Genomic DNA, 15,430 nt, shown 5'->3' on the forward strand with positions numbered 1-15,430 from the left:
AGGGACTCTGCCTGGGGCTAAACTCCAAAGTGTGACTTAGAGAACTAGTGGCAAGAGCCTGGGGGCGAGGACTGCTTTTTCCTTTGGATGAAAGTATGTGACTTTGGACCGTGACTTAGTCTGGCTGAGCCTTAGCTGTCTCATAAATAACGGAGATGAGAAAACCTTCCCTCCTGCCTCACAGGAATTTTATGGTGATCAGGAAATAATGTGCCTTGAAGTGCTTTGTAAATTGCAAATCACTAATCAGACATCAGAGGCTGTTGCTCTTGTTCTTCCATTAATATTCTCAGCGTCTGCTTGCTCTGCCCGCTCTCTTTCTTTTATATGCCTTGGGTGATGTTCTCTAGATACAAGGCAAAGATCATAGTGGTAAGCTCTTCCATTTAATAGTGCTTTCACATACGCAGTCCTACCCTGCATACCCCATTACTAATCTTGCAGAAGAAATTTCTCTCTTGGTTTAATAACCTGAATTCCACAAAGCATACATAGTTCTTAAACCATTTTTGATTGATGTTTACATTTGAAAAACTCATATTAAATCCCTCCAAATCAGTACATCACGCTTAATAAAACAGCATGGAGGAGAAGTTCCAAATATAATTTGCAGAACCCCAGAATTCTGTGTTTTGGAAAGCACATGCAGTGTCAACACAGTCTTGCTGGCAATGAGGGGATGAGTCACTAGTTACACAAAAACCACTGCTTGTCAGCAACCCTGCTAATAATTTGGTGATGGGGGAAGGATGCTTTAAGAGCTTCCCGTTCTAACATGTTAGTCATAGGTGCTTTAGTTTGGCTTTAGGATAGTGCATGGGCCTCTCAGGTGTCACAGAGGATAAAGAATCTACCTGCCAATACAGGCAATGCAAGAGACACGGGTTCAATCCCTAGGTTGGGAAGATCCCCTAGAAAAGGAAATAGCAACCCACCCCAGTATTCTTGCCTGGGAAATTCCACTGACGGAGCCTGGTGGGCTACAGTCCATGGGGTCACAAACAGTCAAAGAATGAGTGACTGAGCACAGGACAGTGAATGGACATTTTGATTCCAGGTACACTGCTAAATTTTCCACGTAAAATTTTAAGAAAGAGGCTCTGTATTGGTGTTTTCTTGCAGAAAAATCCTAAGTAGATTACTAAATCTAAGTAGGAGAAATAGGCATTATTATTTGATTTTGATCCTCCTCATTTGTAAAGTTGAAAGCATGAGGCTCACAGTTCAGGAATTTTCCCCAGAGTCCCACAGGGGCTTCTTGTGAAGAATGAATCCTAGCCAGTTGTGACCCAACTGTGCCTAGACCTCGGCTACTGTCTCTCCAGGTCTTTCTGGGCTGGACTGTGTTCTCCTGGTGGGCTCTGTTGGAGGCCGTGTCTCTGTGCACAGACAGCTCTACAGAATGAATCTCTAACCACCACCCTGCCTTCACCCAGCCCTGGGAGAGCTCAGGTATCTGGGGAATGACCTCTCGAGTAACGTGGACACGACATGCCATGTCTTAGCTCAGGCCACTATAACAGTTCCTATAGACTGGGTGGCTTAAACAACAAACATTCATCTCTCACAGTTCTAGAGGCTGGAAATCCAAGGTCAGGGTGCCCACTTGGTTGGATTCTTGATGAGGGCTCTCTTCTTAGTTTGCAGTTGTATCTTCACATGAGGAAAGAGCAAGGTCTAGTGTCTTATAAGCACACAAGTCGCATCACGAGGACACCACCTTCAGGACCTCCTCTAAGCCTAATACCTCCCAAAGACCCCACCTCCTACTACCATTGACTGAAAGTTAGGGTTTCAGCATATGAGGAGGGACACATACAGCCTGTCACATCCCAGGACAGGTTTGTATCTACACAGATACCAGCTAATCCTCCTTAGTAGAATTTTCTTTTGCTTTCACTCTGTTGGTAAGCCTGAGTTCTCAGATTGATTAGCCTTCGGGAGATAGTAGACATTACTAAAAAAAAAAAAAAAAATCACATGAGTCAGAATGGTGGAAAGTCATATTTTAGATTGTTTGATTATGAGGGAGAAAAAAGAAACCCAATCAACCTATTTAAACAAACAAAAAGAGGATTGGTGGATATGATTTCCATCGACAGATGAATGGATAAAGAAGCTGTGGTACATATATACAATGGAATATTACTCAGCCATAAAAAGGAATGCATTTGAGTCTGTGCTAATGAGGTGGATGACCATAGAGCCTATTGAGAACAGACTTATGGACATGACTGAGGCGGGGAGGGAGGAGAGGGTGGAATGTATCGAGAGAGTAACATGGAAACATACATTACCATATGTAAAATAGATAGCCAATGAGAATTTGCTGTATGGTTCACTGTATGACTCAAGGAATTCAAACCGGGGCTCGGTAACAACCTAGAGGGGTGGGATGGGGAGGGAGGTTCAAGTGGAAGGGGACATGGTAAACCTGTGGCTGATTCATGTTGATGTTTGGTAGAAACCAACACAATACTCTAAAGCAATTATCCTTCAATTCAAAATAAATACTTTTTTTAAAACGAGGGTTGTTGGAAAGATGAGGTGATAGCTACAGAGCCCATGGGCTGTAAGCGAAGCCAGGGCTCTCAAAGGATCTAATGCAGGTCCAGCTGGCCAGGCAGCAGCTTCTGCCTCCCTTTCTTTGCTGCCAGTCTCTTACTTCTGTGCTCCTCTGGGCAAGTGTTCCTTGCCTTTCTCTGCTCTATTTGAGCACAGGTTTAGTACATCCTCCTCCAGCCCTAACTTTAAAAGTTCCTAACAGAGGGTAGTAATGGCCTTTGGGCACCAATTCCAAATTCCTGGGAGGCAGAAGCTACCTGATATTACTTGAGTCAGATGGTCACCCTGATCTGATCAGTTATTCCTGTAGAAGGGGTCACGGATATACATGACTGTGGAGGTCTACCCCTGCCAGGAGGTCAGGTGGACACACAGGAGCTAGAGATTTGGTTGAATAATGATCCCCCCAAACAAAAAACAATTACAAACATGTTCTAGATTCCCCTCTTGGTGCCAAGGGAAAATAGAAAAAGGAAAGAAAGGGGGGAAAAAGGCAGACATGGCTTTTAGTCATATCGGTGTGTATGAAGATACATGTGTATTTATTAGGCATACATAGACATAGCTCTCTAGGCCTTTAGGATTGTGTTCTTAGCTAAGTAGCAAAATTTCCTTTAAAAACTTTTTTTCTGTGTCTTACATTTTTGGCGGGTGGGCAGACTATGCTGTGTGGCTTGTGAAATCCAAGTTCCTCAACCAGGGATTGAACCCAGACCCTCAGCAGTGAAAGTTCAGAGTCCTAACCACTGGACCACCAGGGAATTCCCAAGACTGTATTCTTTAATAAAGTGAATCCTTCTCTCCTCTTCTTTTCTTTATACCAGTTTTATTGCCTTGGGTAGAAGCCTCGTTCAATACTGAAGTTAGCAGGGTATATGTTAGTTTCTTGGAGTGTAGCTGACCCAGATGAAGGCAGTGCACAGGATCGAAGTCAAGTAGGGTACGAGGTGACGCCTGAAAGATGGTCCTGTCGTCTCATTCACTGCAGTGTTCCCAGTTCCCAGTATCAGAACTGGACCTGGTAGAGAGTGGGCACTCAATAATTTCTGAAAAAATGTGGGTGTTAGTTGCTCAGTCATCTCCTACTCTTTGCGACCCCATGGACTATAGCCCACCAGGCTCCTCTGTCCATGGAATTCTCCAGGCAAGAATACTGGAGTGAGTAACTCTTCCCTTCTCCGGGGGGGGTCTTCCTGACCCAGGGACTGACCTGGGTTTAGGGTGAAGCCTAAACAGTTCATCACAACCAAGTAGATAACCAGAGCTAAAATTAGAACATCAGCCAGAAAGACCACAGAGTGATGAGAGGTTAGTCTAGGAACAGAGCTAGCAGTCCCCCAAACTGGCTCTGTGCTCTCTCCCTAACACATTTGAGGGTAACGCGAGGGAGGAGGGAGGACAGATTGCATTTAAAGAGACATGGGCTGGGCAGAAACGATGATAACATCTTTTATCTTAAAGTTGCTTTTATCCTTGTTCATTTCCTCTTTCATTTACAAGCATCTTCAGGGCCAGAATAGTATCTGATTTATTCATCTATCCCCTTAGCTCCCAATAATAATATGCAGACAGCTCACATTCAATAAATATTGGTGGAATGAATTATTACATTAAAATTTTAGGGAGCCAAGGGAAAAAATACTCAATTGATTTGATATAGTATTTTTAGTGCAGAAAGTGAACTTAAATAAATGTTTTTGTCCTCAAGAACTCAGATACTTATCAACAATGTAAGATGTTGGGAAATAATTGTTTAGTTTTTAATCTTCTTTTTAAAAAATACCACCTGTAAACAGATAAATTTTTCTTGAAGTTTGACATGCAACTGATATTTACTTTTTCATGTTGAATGACAGCACCTCCTAGCTTAATTTCTACTCATCATATTTACCGTATATTTTGTGTACTGTACTTTCAGTCAAATGACATGAAGACTATCTAAATGATAGTATTTCTATCGAAGTTTTGGTTGTAGCCATTACACAAAATAAGCTGCATCTAATATTAGCTGGAGCAATTTATTTTTTATATTGAATCTGTATCCTATAAACTTGCTAAATTCATTTAGTAGTTCTAGTAGCTTTTTTTGTAGCTTCCTCAATATTTTCTATATATGATCATGTCATCTGTGAATAAAGACAATTTTACTTAACAGTCTTCCAGAAAAAAGCAAACACTCTTTAGAGGAATGCAACAAATCTAGGTTACCAATGTTCATCATATAAACTTACCAATGTTCATTACTTAATTAAAAGTTATTAGATATTCAAAGAAATAAGGAAATGCAACACATAATCAGGAAAGGACTCAGTCAACAGAAACCGACCCAGAAATAATAGAGATGGTCAGTAAGCAGACAAGGACTTCAGCTATTATATATCCTCAAGAATTTTAAGGAAAACCTTTACATACTTACATATGTATGTAAATACCTTGTTACATATATAATGAGGAGAAACTGTGTTCAGTTGCTCAATCATGTCCAACTCTTGTGACCTGCAATGAGTCTGACTTGTTGCAAGCCTGTCAGGCTCCTCTGTCCATGGAATTCTCCAGGCAAGAATACTGGAATGGTTTGCCATGCCCTTCATATATATATATATATATATAAAAGAGCCAAGTGAAACTTCTAGAAATGAAAAATACAGTATCTCATATGTAGAAAAAAATACTGCATAGAATTAACAGAGGTATTCTGCTGGCCTCTGTTCCTCCAGGACCTTTGCAAGTCCACCTTCTGTCTCTTGAATTCCATCTACAGCCTCTGAACCGAAACAGCCTCAGGCATGACTTCTGGGATCCAGGAGGCAAGGACTGAGGGAGGGTGGGCTGCTGTCAGCCCCACCACCTACAGTGTTTTGTGATCCTTCCTCATTCTGCAATGTTTGGGGCTGCTTTCCACTCTGTATTTGCCAGAGGAGGGTAGGGGAGGCAGCTTAGGTGATATGTCTGTAACTTGCTTTGATGTGACCCTTCTTCTTGACACTGTTTCTTTATACCAGTTTCCAGTGTTACTGAACAGCTATTTCATGGTCTTCAGTCACTTCTCCTCTAGAAGACGAATGATAGATTCACAGATAGGAGCCTTGGGACTCCTGGTCTCTGGTTGGGGTTTGCTCAAATCCTCTCTCTATATACATTTTTATGTAAAATATAACCATTTGGCCTTTGCTTTTAGAACTAGGGCAATCAGAATCTTGATTACAGACACAATTGTTGAAAGTGACCTTGGAATATCCCACTGTTATAGGTATATACAGAGGAGATGAGAATTGGACCATAAAATCTATTTCCCAAATTTCAAAAAAGTTCTTCCAGTATTTCTGGAAAGAGCTTGTGTGACTAATAGGCTATAAATAAATATAACTTTGATGCATTATGCAGCATGTAGTCTGAGACAAATGAGACAAATAGATGCTCTATTCAGAATCATCAGAATCTTGAATGATAAAGTTCAGCTAAAGCACATGTGATTTTTTTCCCCAACCCTGAGCACATATGAAGGAAGTACTTTTAGATAACCCTTTGTGTACAGTTGTTAAAGTTCATGTATTTTTATTTCTTCCTTTTGTAAGACACAAGAAAAATTACAAATTTACTTAAAAAATCTAAGAAAATTGGTAAGCATTCCCCAAAATATGTTATTGGGAGAGCGTTCCCCTTGAGTCATATTATATAACCATATCTATCTTGTTTGTTTTTTACTATTGTTTTAATTTAGTTTTAATAGGTAGTGTATTCACATGATTCAAAAACCATATATATATATATATATATATAACTGTATACATGTGTTATGTGTATGGGCATGCATGTGTGTACAGTAAACTGTCTCTACCAACCACTGTTTCCCATTATCTCAGATTTGTACCACAAATGGCACCACTATTATTAACTGCTTATTTAGCCATCAGGTACATCCTTCTTCAGAGTCAAGCTGTTACCAATATATATTCTTATTTTCCCACCTTTTTACCCAATGGTAACACACTGTTAGACTGTTGTGTACCAGTAGCATGCTAAAGACAGAGTGGTGGAAGTGTCCCATGTAGCCTAAGAAATGTCAGCACTTGTCTAGAACTTAGACCAATAAGAGTTTTGAAAGGAGTGTTGAGCTGCATTGCTTAGACTTATTGCTACATGGTTACTTATTTTTTTAAAAAGACCAATTTTTACTCCATTGCTTCCCCGATAGCTCAGCTGGTAAAAGAATCTGCCTGCGATGCAGGAGACCCCAGTTCAATTCTGGGTTGGGAAGATCTGCTGGAGAAGGGATAGGCTACGCACTCCAGTATTCTTGGGTTTCCCTTGTGGCTCAGCTGGTAAAGAATCCACCTGCAAGGTGGGAGACCTGGGTTCGATCTCTGGGTTGGAAAGGTCCCTTGGAGAAGGGAAAGGCTACCCGCTCCAGTAGTCTGGCCTAGAGAATTTCATGGACTGTGCAGTCCATGGGGTTGCAAAGAGTCGGACATGATTGAGTGACTCACTTTCAGTTAAAAAGTTGATTTAAAATTTCTACAGGTAGTAAAGCTTGGACTGCCTGTATCAGCGACCCAGTGCTCCCCCTACTCTGGTCTGAGTACATCGGTTTTCTCAACAGTCCACAGACCTTTCCATACTAGTGGAGAGAGAACTCTGTTTTTACAGCTGCGTAATATTCCATTGTGTGGAGGAGCAACAATTTATTTACCTAGTCCATTGAGGACAGTTGGTGGTCTTTTGGGGTTGTTTACAATCTTTGGTTTTTACAAAGTATGCTGCAGTGAACAACTCATATGATGTAATTTTGCATACATGTGGAGTATCTGTAGGATAAATTCTCAGTTATGGAAAGCTAGGACAAAGGGTCTGCGTGTCTGTAATTTTGACAGAAATTGGTAAATTTCTGTCTCTAGAAGAGAGTAAATTTACTCTTTCACTGCAATATGCAAGACTGCCTGTTTCCCCACACCCTGCTGAGAAAGCGTGTTATCAAAAATTGCTCTGTATTTGCTAACCTGATAAGTGAGGAAAGATGTATCTCAGTATATTTTTAATTTAGATTTTTATTCTGATTGCGTTTGGGCATCATTTCATGTCCTAAAGTGGCATTTTATTTATATTCCTCTTCCTGTGAACTCTTTCTGTGCGTGCTTTCCTGAGTTTTCTGTCGGCTGATTATTCTTTTTGAATCCATCTCCAGGAGTTATTTTCACATCACAGAGATTAACCCTTTGTGATATGTGTTACAACTATTTATCCAGTTTATCATTTGTATTTTAACCTTGATTGTGGTATTTTTGATCATGTAGAAGTTGTGTGTTTGGGTGGTTCAGTGTGTATGCAAAATTGAAGTTATCAATGTTTTCATTATGAGTTTGGGAGTTTGAATCTTACATTTCTCCTACGAAGATGCCTCAAGGTAACCAAGTAGTTGCTGAGGGGAAAATTTTCTTTATGGAAGTACTTCATGTAATAAATAGAAAAGGAGTGACAGAATCAGAATATCACCTGCTGCAAGCCTTAATGGGGACCCTGATAATCAATGGCTGCTAATGTCACAAATAGGGAGAAAAGCAGGCATTATTGCCTCCTATAGCAATGATAAAATCACTGATGAGCAGATCTTGGCGAACTAGTAAATCTGAATCTGATCAAGCCTATAGCTATAACTATCAATTTACAAAAAACACAGATGAGAGTGAAGGATGAACAAAAACATTTCTTCTTCTCCTTGGAAAATTTATACTTGGTGGTGGCTCAGATGGTAAGAATCTGCCTGTAATGCAGGAGACCCAGGTTTGATCCCTGGGTCCGGAAGATTCCCTGGAGAAGGGAACGGCTACCCACTCCAGTATTCTTGGCTGAACAGAGGAGCCTGGAGGGCTACAGTCCATGGGGTCGCAAAGAGTCGGACACAATTGAGCAACTTTCACTTTTTTCACTTAGCTGTGTTTCCTTGAGAACAAGCTTCTCTTCCACCACGAGTCTGAGAGGCCACATCTTAAGCTAACTCCATCCTGGAAAGATCAGATTAGCCAATTGTTGGGTTGTCAAAACATTTTATTTCTTCCTGGTTAATAACAAACTTGGGCCCTATGACTCCGTGGGGGAAAGCAATATCCATTTCCAAGGACTCGTGGGGAAAATTGTCTAATGAATTGCATGGGCCCTATAAGCTCAAGTCTTTTTCTGAAACCCTTTCCCTCTGTGCCTATAAAGTCTGCAAAGTAAACCCTTATTAAACTGATAGCTTTTATTCAAAACAGTCCACATTTCAGAGCAACTGCTATTCCCCTGCCAACTAAATGCCCAATTAGTCTTTAATAAAAACAGCAACTAGTACAGTGCCCAGCAGAGGAAGGTATTTAACAAACCCTTTATTACCCACTTCAGTTAGCTTGGGTGACCTACATAATGTTTATGCAATTTTTTTCTAAAATAAATACTACCCATGAGTTGACTATCATAGGATTATCTTGACCAACTCTTTTGTTACAAAGAAGATTAATCCACAGCTAGAAAGGGTTATGCCTTATTCCTTTTGTCCTCACAGCTATCCCTGTCAAGAACAGGAGAACCAGTCACCGTTATCATTTTAACATAGACTCCATTTAGGGCAAAAATTATCCAAGTTTCCCTTCTTGGTCCCAGCTCCTAAGTGCCTTCTCTCCAAGGTGTAAGGAGTGCAGGCAGGCAGGGATAATGGTCTTCATTTAAGCATCAGCACAGGAAACACCTGAATGGTAAACTCCACAGGAACACGTATACACAAAACGGACACTAGTGTATTGGGCTTCTTAAAATAAAGTTATAACCAAGAGGGTGTCTTTTAAGTGAAATATCAAAATGCATATTCTTCAGTGGATTTGCTGGATTCCTCAAATCAGCATTTCAACAATTTTGAGCTTAACTTTGACCACCAATTCCTCCTGCCAGAGAGCTGGCAGTAGTTCTTTGTCAAGAGGATCTTGGTACAGTGTCCATGTCCTCCTTCTCTATCATTATGTATTGATATTTTGTCCTTTAAAAATTTATGTTGCAGAGGACTCAGAAGATTCCATCCTCAAGGTATTCAATGTACAACTCTTCGGTTAAGAGAGATTTGCTATGCTTGCTAGGAGCCTGCACGTGGTGACAAACAGGCTGTTTTCCTCTCACTGTTACTGTCAGCTTTGAGCTTGTGCACAGAGCTCTTGGCTGCGCTCCTCACCCCCGTGTGCTGCCTCTGCACGCGTTCAGGGCAGACCGTTCCCTGCCATCCTATTGTTCATTCCGATCGGACCTGCATGGAGGCAAGTGCATGCTCGTATTTTGGGACACAGCATACTGTCTTGGAAACAGCATGGAATCTGGGATTGAAAGACCTGGGTTCAAATCCCAGTTCTGTGGCTTACCAGACAACTGAGCAATTCAATTACTGTTTATGGTCCCCACTTCCCAGATCTCTTAAATAGGAATATTACCAACCTTGTAGAATTTTGTGAGGCTCAAGTGGGAAAATATGTAATAGTTCTAATATATGGTCCGTGCTTAACACTATTTTATTGATTATAAAACACACCATTATGGGCTGATCTGGTTTTTTGGGAGCAGAATTTAACATTAGAAGTATATGTGCCAGAAAATCCTGTGCACCAAAAGAGAGTTGGTGATTTGGAAAAGTGGACAAGGGCAAAAACGGGAGTATCGAGGGTTCCCAGGGAAAGCTTCACCTAGCTGTGCCTGACCCAGGAGATAGAAGACAGCCTGAAATTACCAGTTTTTTAAAACCATGATTTGGTTTCCTGTGATTCCTGACTTTTTATATAGGGCTATTTTGACTACAAGTTAAAATTTAAAAAAAATCACCATAGTGGGACCATAGTCTGGTACAGAGAGCCCTTCCTCCTGGGACACGGGGCATGGCCGGCAAGGTGGCTGCCCCTTGCTGCCACACACTGCAAGTTTGTGGGGAGCCTGGTGTTAAACCATTCATAGACGACCTGCTTCTGGGTCGGGGTTTTCATACAAAGCAGAGCAGATTCCCTGGCTGCCATCTACTGAAAGGCAGCCCTTGACACAAGGGTTTGTAAAAAGACAAAGAATTTAAAAATTAAAAGAAAAAAGAAACCAATAGATTTCAAAGATAAGTCACAAAGTCCAAGGTGAAATTAGACAGCCTAAGACTGCTGCCCTGGTCTGGGACACCTGTGTGGCTGGCTTCCTAGACTCTTCTCCAGACATTGGGACAGATACACCGTCTCTGTACTTCTTCCCTTCTGCATTAGCTGCTTATTCACACTCAGGGGAGGTGGGGCAAAGGGGACTGAGGTTTGGGTGTGGAACTAGGGGGAAAGGAACGTGGTAGCCCCCTGTTCTGCCTTGATTCAGGCCCTAGGTCTGTCTCTAATCTAGACAAAGAAATTCCCTGGCCACAAAGGGGCAACATGGACTTGGAGATAGCCACTGATTATACAATTGATGTACTCAGGAGCCTGTTTCCTGACTTGTTCCAATGCCTTTCCATTTGCAACATCTGGTGTACCTGCATGAAAGAAAAGACAGAATGGAGTGAATCAAAAAGAGTCAGATTCGGAATTTCAATGGTTGAAAGGGACAGAAAGACAATCTTGTAAGTCAGAGACATCCAGAAGCTCTGAGATAAATACATGCTGTCCCTTAGTTACACTTAGAAGACACACTACCCCACTTTCTCTCCTAGCCCCTCCTTTTCCATCACTCTAGCAACACTTTCTTTTATTCTAATTCTTTAAACGTTCAAGGATGTTTCAGATTGTCTAAGAGAGATGCTAGGCATAACTTCTTTTCTATCCTTGGTAAAACAAATGCTCTCAGGAGTTTGCTGAGAGAACCTTTGAGCTGAACATCCATCAGACTATTTATATCCATCAAAAACGCATCAAACTGTTTCCACATCCATCAAACCATTTACCATGAGACAGCCTGTGGCATCCCTCACCAGGGGACCTCAGTCAAGAAAATGGAAGAGGGATGAGTGTGAGGGCCAGTGGTGGTTCAGTCTCGCCTCAAGAAAGCAGTTCTCGAAGAAGTAGCAGCTTCTTACCTCCTGAGAAAAGGAATCAATGGGGATGCACTCAGGAGGAATGGAAACAGGTAGGCACAGTAAATAAAACAGACCAGGATGCATGGGCTTAGGCCTGGGCCAAGGGTTTCACATTTTAAAGGTCAACATGACAGCAGAATAAGGTCTTTGTCTTTCTAAGGCTAAGCTCAACTGGCTGTATCCTGAAGTGGGGCACCCCCAAGGGGCATGAGATTCTTTGGGAAGCAATAAAATGATCTCTCTACCTTTCACTCTAAGCTCTGAAAGCTCCCAACTTGCTCACCAAACTGCTGCATTTTGTGTTTGCTGATGCAGAAGAATAGCACTTCCCTATAGCATACCACCAGATGGTAATTGGATCCTAATAATAGAACAAAATACAGAGAATTCCCACTGCTTGGCTAGGTTTTAACTGATGTGACAGCAAAGAGCCAGCCCTTCCGTGGTGTGCCTATGTGGGGAATTAGCTGTGAAAATTCTGGCCTGTTAAAAGTCTCTTAGAAACCCTGAGTTGGGGAGGAGTCACACAGTTGCTGGTTGGGGTGGCCCTGGGGGTTCTAGCTTTCTCTTTCTAGGTTGCCTCTAGATGATTGCCTGCTCCTGGTAGTTTCAGAAATCCCCATGTGAGTTTGGGCTTCAACATTTGAAGCCAGCTCTTTTCTCTTCTTGGCAGTCTCAGTAGGGGGCAGTTTTCTGGAACCAGTGATTCAGCCTCAGAAAAGAATCCAATTTCTCTCTTCACCACCACCCTCAGACCATATTCCAAGGATGTGGCGATGCCAGGAAGGCCTCTGCCACAAAACATAAAATACCTTGGGTGAAATTGGTTTTTCCCTGGGATCTTGATTCAAATTTCTGGAAAAATGGGAATTGTGTAATTTGGATATTGGAATAAGTGACTGTTGTTTAGTAGCTAAGTCATGTCTGACTCTTTTGTGACCCCATGGACATCTCAATTTATCTCTGCTACCTAGAGGACATTTTTTAAGGGAAGCTGCTGAGCATGAGTAAGTCTTAAGAAACTTGGACTCCCCTGTAAAAAGAAGGCCACCTGATTAATGCTATCTCTGTTTTCCAGAGATCATTTCTGAAAATATACCCACGATAGCAATCCACTAGATTAGAGCCCAACTACTAAAGACCTAGGACTACAAAGGCACCTAAGGTTATCACTGATTTCTTGATTCATCTAATAATATTGGGCATTGGCATTTGCTTGCAGTGGTGCAGAAGCCCTCCTATCCTCCTCCACCCAAAAATCTGGGCATGAGATCTCTGACCTGAAGAAATCTACAACTTGAATCAAAGACTGGGCCTCAGAAATCACATAGACCAGCCTTCTCTTTTTGTAGTTGAGAAAAATAAGGATCAGATAAGTAAAGTGACTGGTTCAGTCTTGAAAATAAGTGGTAAAGAGCCAGGATTGGCACTAATAGCTCATTTTCATGATTATAACCACAATACAAATCTAGACTGTATGTGCACACTGCAATAAACTGGAAAAGGAAGGAGGAGGTGAGAGCAGGCAGAAGGCCAGAACTCAAATGTCTTCATGTCTGACCTCTGTCGTGAACCTCAGGAGTGACTGTGGACAGCCCAGCAGCTGGTTTGGAGGACTTGAATGCAAACGCTTTACAACCTCTTTACTGTGTAGGTACTGAAAGACCTGTCTAAGCTGAGCAGTGAGGGAAGGCTCCTGGAGGTAGGAACATTTAAACTAAACTTTGAAGGTTGGCTACAATTCAGGTGAGGAGCAATAGTTGAACTAGCAGGCCTAGCCTGGGTCAAAAGGTGAGTCCTCAACGTTTGTAGAAGGACTGCAGTTAGCATGAAGCCTGGCACCCTTTCACATGTGGCTAGAGTGAGAGCTAAATGTCTTATTCAAGAAAGCTGTTAACAGTGCTTAAAAGCATCAGGCATTAATCATCAATATCAAGAGTGAAAAAATCAATTATCTGAGGTGGTGGTAGGAATGACTCAAAAACGTTGCCATTTATAAAGTTAAGTTTTGCCCTGTGTCTGGGTGTTTTGTTGTTGTTCAGTTGTGTCTGACTCTTTGTGACCTCAAGGACTGCAGCACGCCAGGCTTCCCTGTCCTTCTCCATCTCCCAGAGCTTGTTCAAACTCATGTCCATTGAGTCGGTGATGCCATCCAACCATCTCATCCTCCGTCTTCCCCTTCTCCTGCCCTCAATCTTTCCCAGCATCAGGGTCTTTTCCAGTGAGTCGGTTCTTCGTATCAGGTGGTCAAAGTATTGGAGCTTCAGCATTAGTCCTCCCAATGAATATTTAGGACTCATTTCCTTTGCAATTTTCTTTTGATCTCCTTGCAGTCTAAGGGACTCTCAAGAGTCTTCTCTAGCACCACAGTACAGAAGCATCAATTCTTCAACACTCAGCCTTCTTTATGGTCCAACTCTCACATCCATACATGATGACTGGAAAAAACCATAGCTTTGACTAGAAGGACCTTTGTCAGCAAAGTAGTGTCTCTGCTTTTTAGTATGCTGTCTAGGTTTGTCATAGCTTTTCTTCCAAGGAGTAAGCGTCTTTTAATTTCATGGCTGCAGTCACCATCTGCAGTGATTTTTGGGTGTTTATATATATGCAACTATATTCTGGGATCCATTTCTGTGGGAGACCAAGACAGTTTAAAGACTGGTATAATAATAGAATTCCTGTGTTGATTCTAGAGACTGAATATGAGCTTAGAGGAAATATCTGTTGAAGAGTAGAGGTTAGCACTCATGAAGCTAGACGTTCTTTGAGGGGCTTGTGTTAGTGAATAAATTACTTCAGAAATTAAATATACAGATGTTTCCTGCCTAATATGACCTAATATGAGATGTTGGCTGCCTCCCTTGAACCAACCCCAAAGATGTCACATAAACACGTTTGATGCATCTAATAACATGGCAGTAATAAGTAAAGGGATGAATGAATAAAAGATCCTGGGGAGGCAGAATGTGATGGGGTTGCAGGCTGTATGGTGGGGCAGTGGGAGGAGTGACTGGGGGAGATGAAATGTAGGGGGAGAGAGTGTGTAGAGGGAGAAAGGATCTGGTGCCACATTGGAAACAGAAGGTTTCTAGTTGTATCCTGCTCATTCTCTTGCATTGCTGGAGCAGAAAATTGCTTGCCAGGCTGAAAAACAGCCTTGCTGTCCCCACACCAGCTGGAAGCATCAGGGAATATCAGGGAAGTACTGGAGCCCACCTATATGGAAAACATAATAATTAGGGCAGCAGAAGACCTGGAAAGTTCCTTTTCCAGGCCTCCCCAACCCCATAGTATAAAAGCTAAGAGCTTAAGTTCTAAAGCCAAACAGGTCAGACTTTAATCTTGGCTCTACCATTTGCTTCTCTGTGACTTTGGGGAAGTTACTTGCTTTCTCCCTGTCTTTGTTTTCTCATCTCTAAAATGGCCATAATAATACTACCTAACTCTTAGGGTGGTTTAAAAGATGAAACACATGTAAAAGTGCTTACACCTGGACTGATATGTACCAAGTGCTCAAGAAATATTAACCATTATTTTGAAAACTGAAGGAACTTCCCTTGAGGGTCAGTGTCACTTGTGGGGGGACTTGGGGAGTGAATGGGGAATGGTGGAGTCCAGAAGTATGTTTTCCACATATTGACTATTTTCCTAAGTTCACCAGAAAAGGCACAGGCAAGAACCTGGATTTTCACCCTTTATTCTGGACACCCACTATCAGTCAAGGCAGTTGAAATATCCAGGGTAATATGAGTCATAGGGAAAAGATGGCAATAAATGCATACTCTCAAAGAAAATCTACAAAAGGAAAACATACAGCAA

The 15,430-nt window shown here is 41.8% G+C and overlaps 1 non-coding gene across 1 annotated transcript; it reads left to right on the plus strand.

Moving 5' to 3' along the window:
• The first annotated feature begins 6,750 nt into the window (after nucleotides 1–6,750).
• TRNAR-GCG lies at nucleotides 6,751–6,823 on the plus strand. Its single transcript has one exon. It is a non-coding gene; the product is annotated as a tRNA-Arg (tRNA).
• Nucleotides 6,824–15,430: the final 8,607 nt, after the last annotated feature.

The sequence above is a fragment of the Cervus elaphus genome, chromosome 13, assembly GCF_910594005.1.
Source record: "Cervus elaphus chromosome 13, mCerEla1.1, whole genome shotgun sequence".
NCBI lineage: Eukaryota > Metazoa > Chordata > Mammalia > Artiodactyla > Cervidae > Cervus > Cervus elaphus.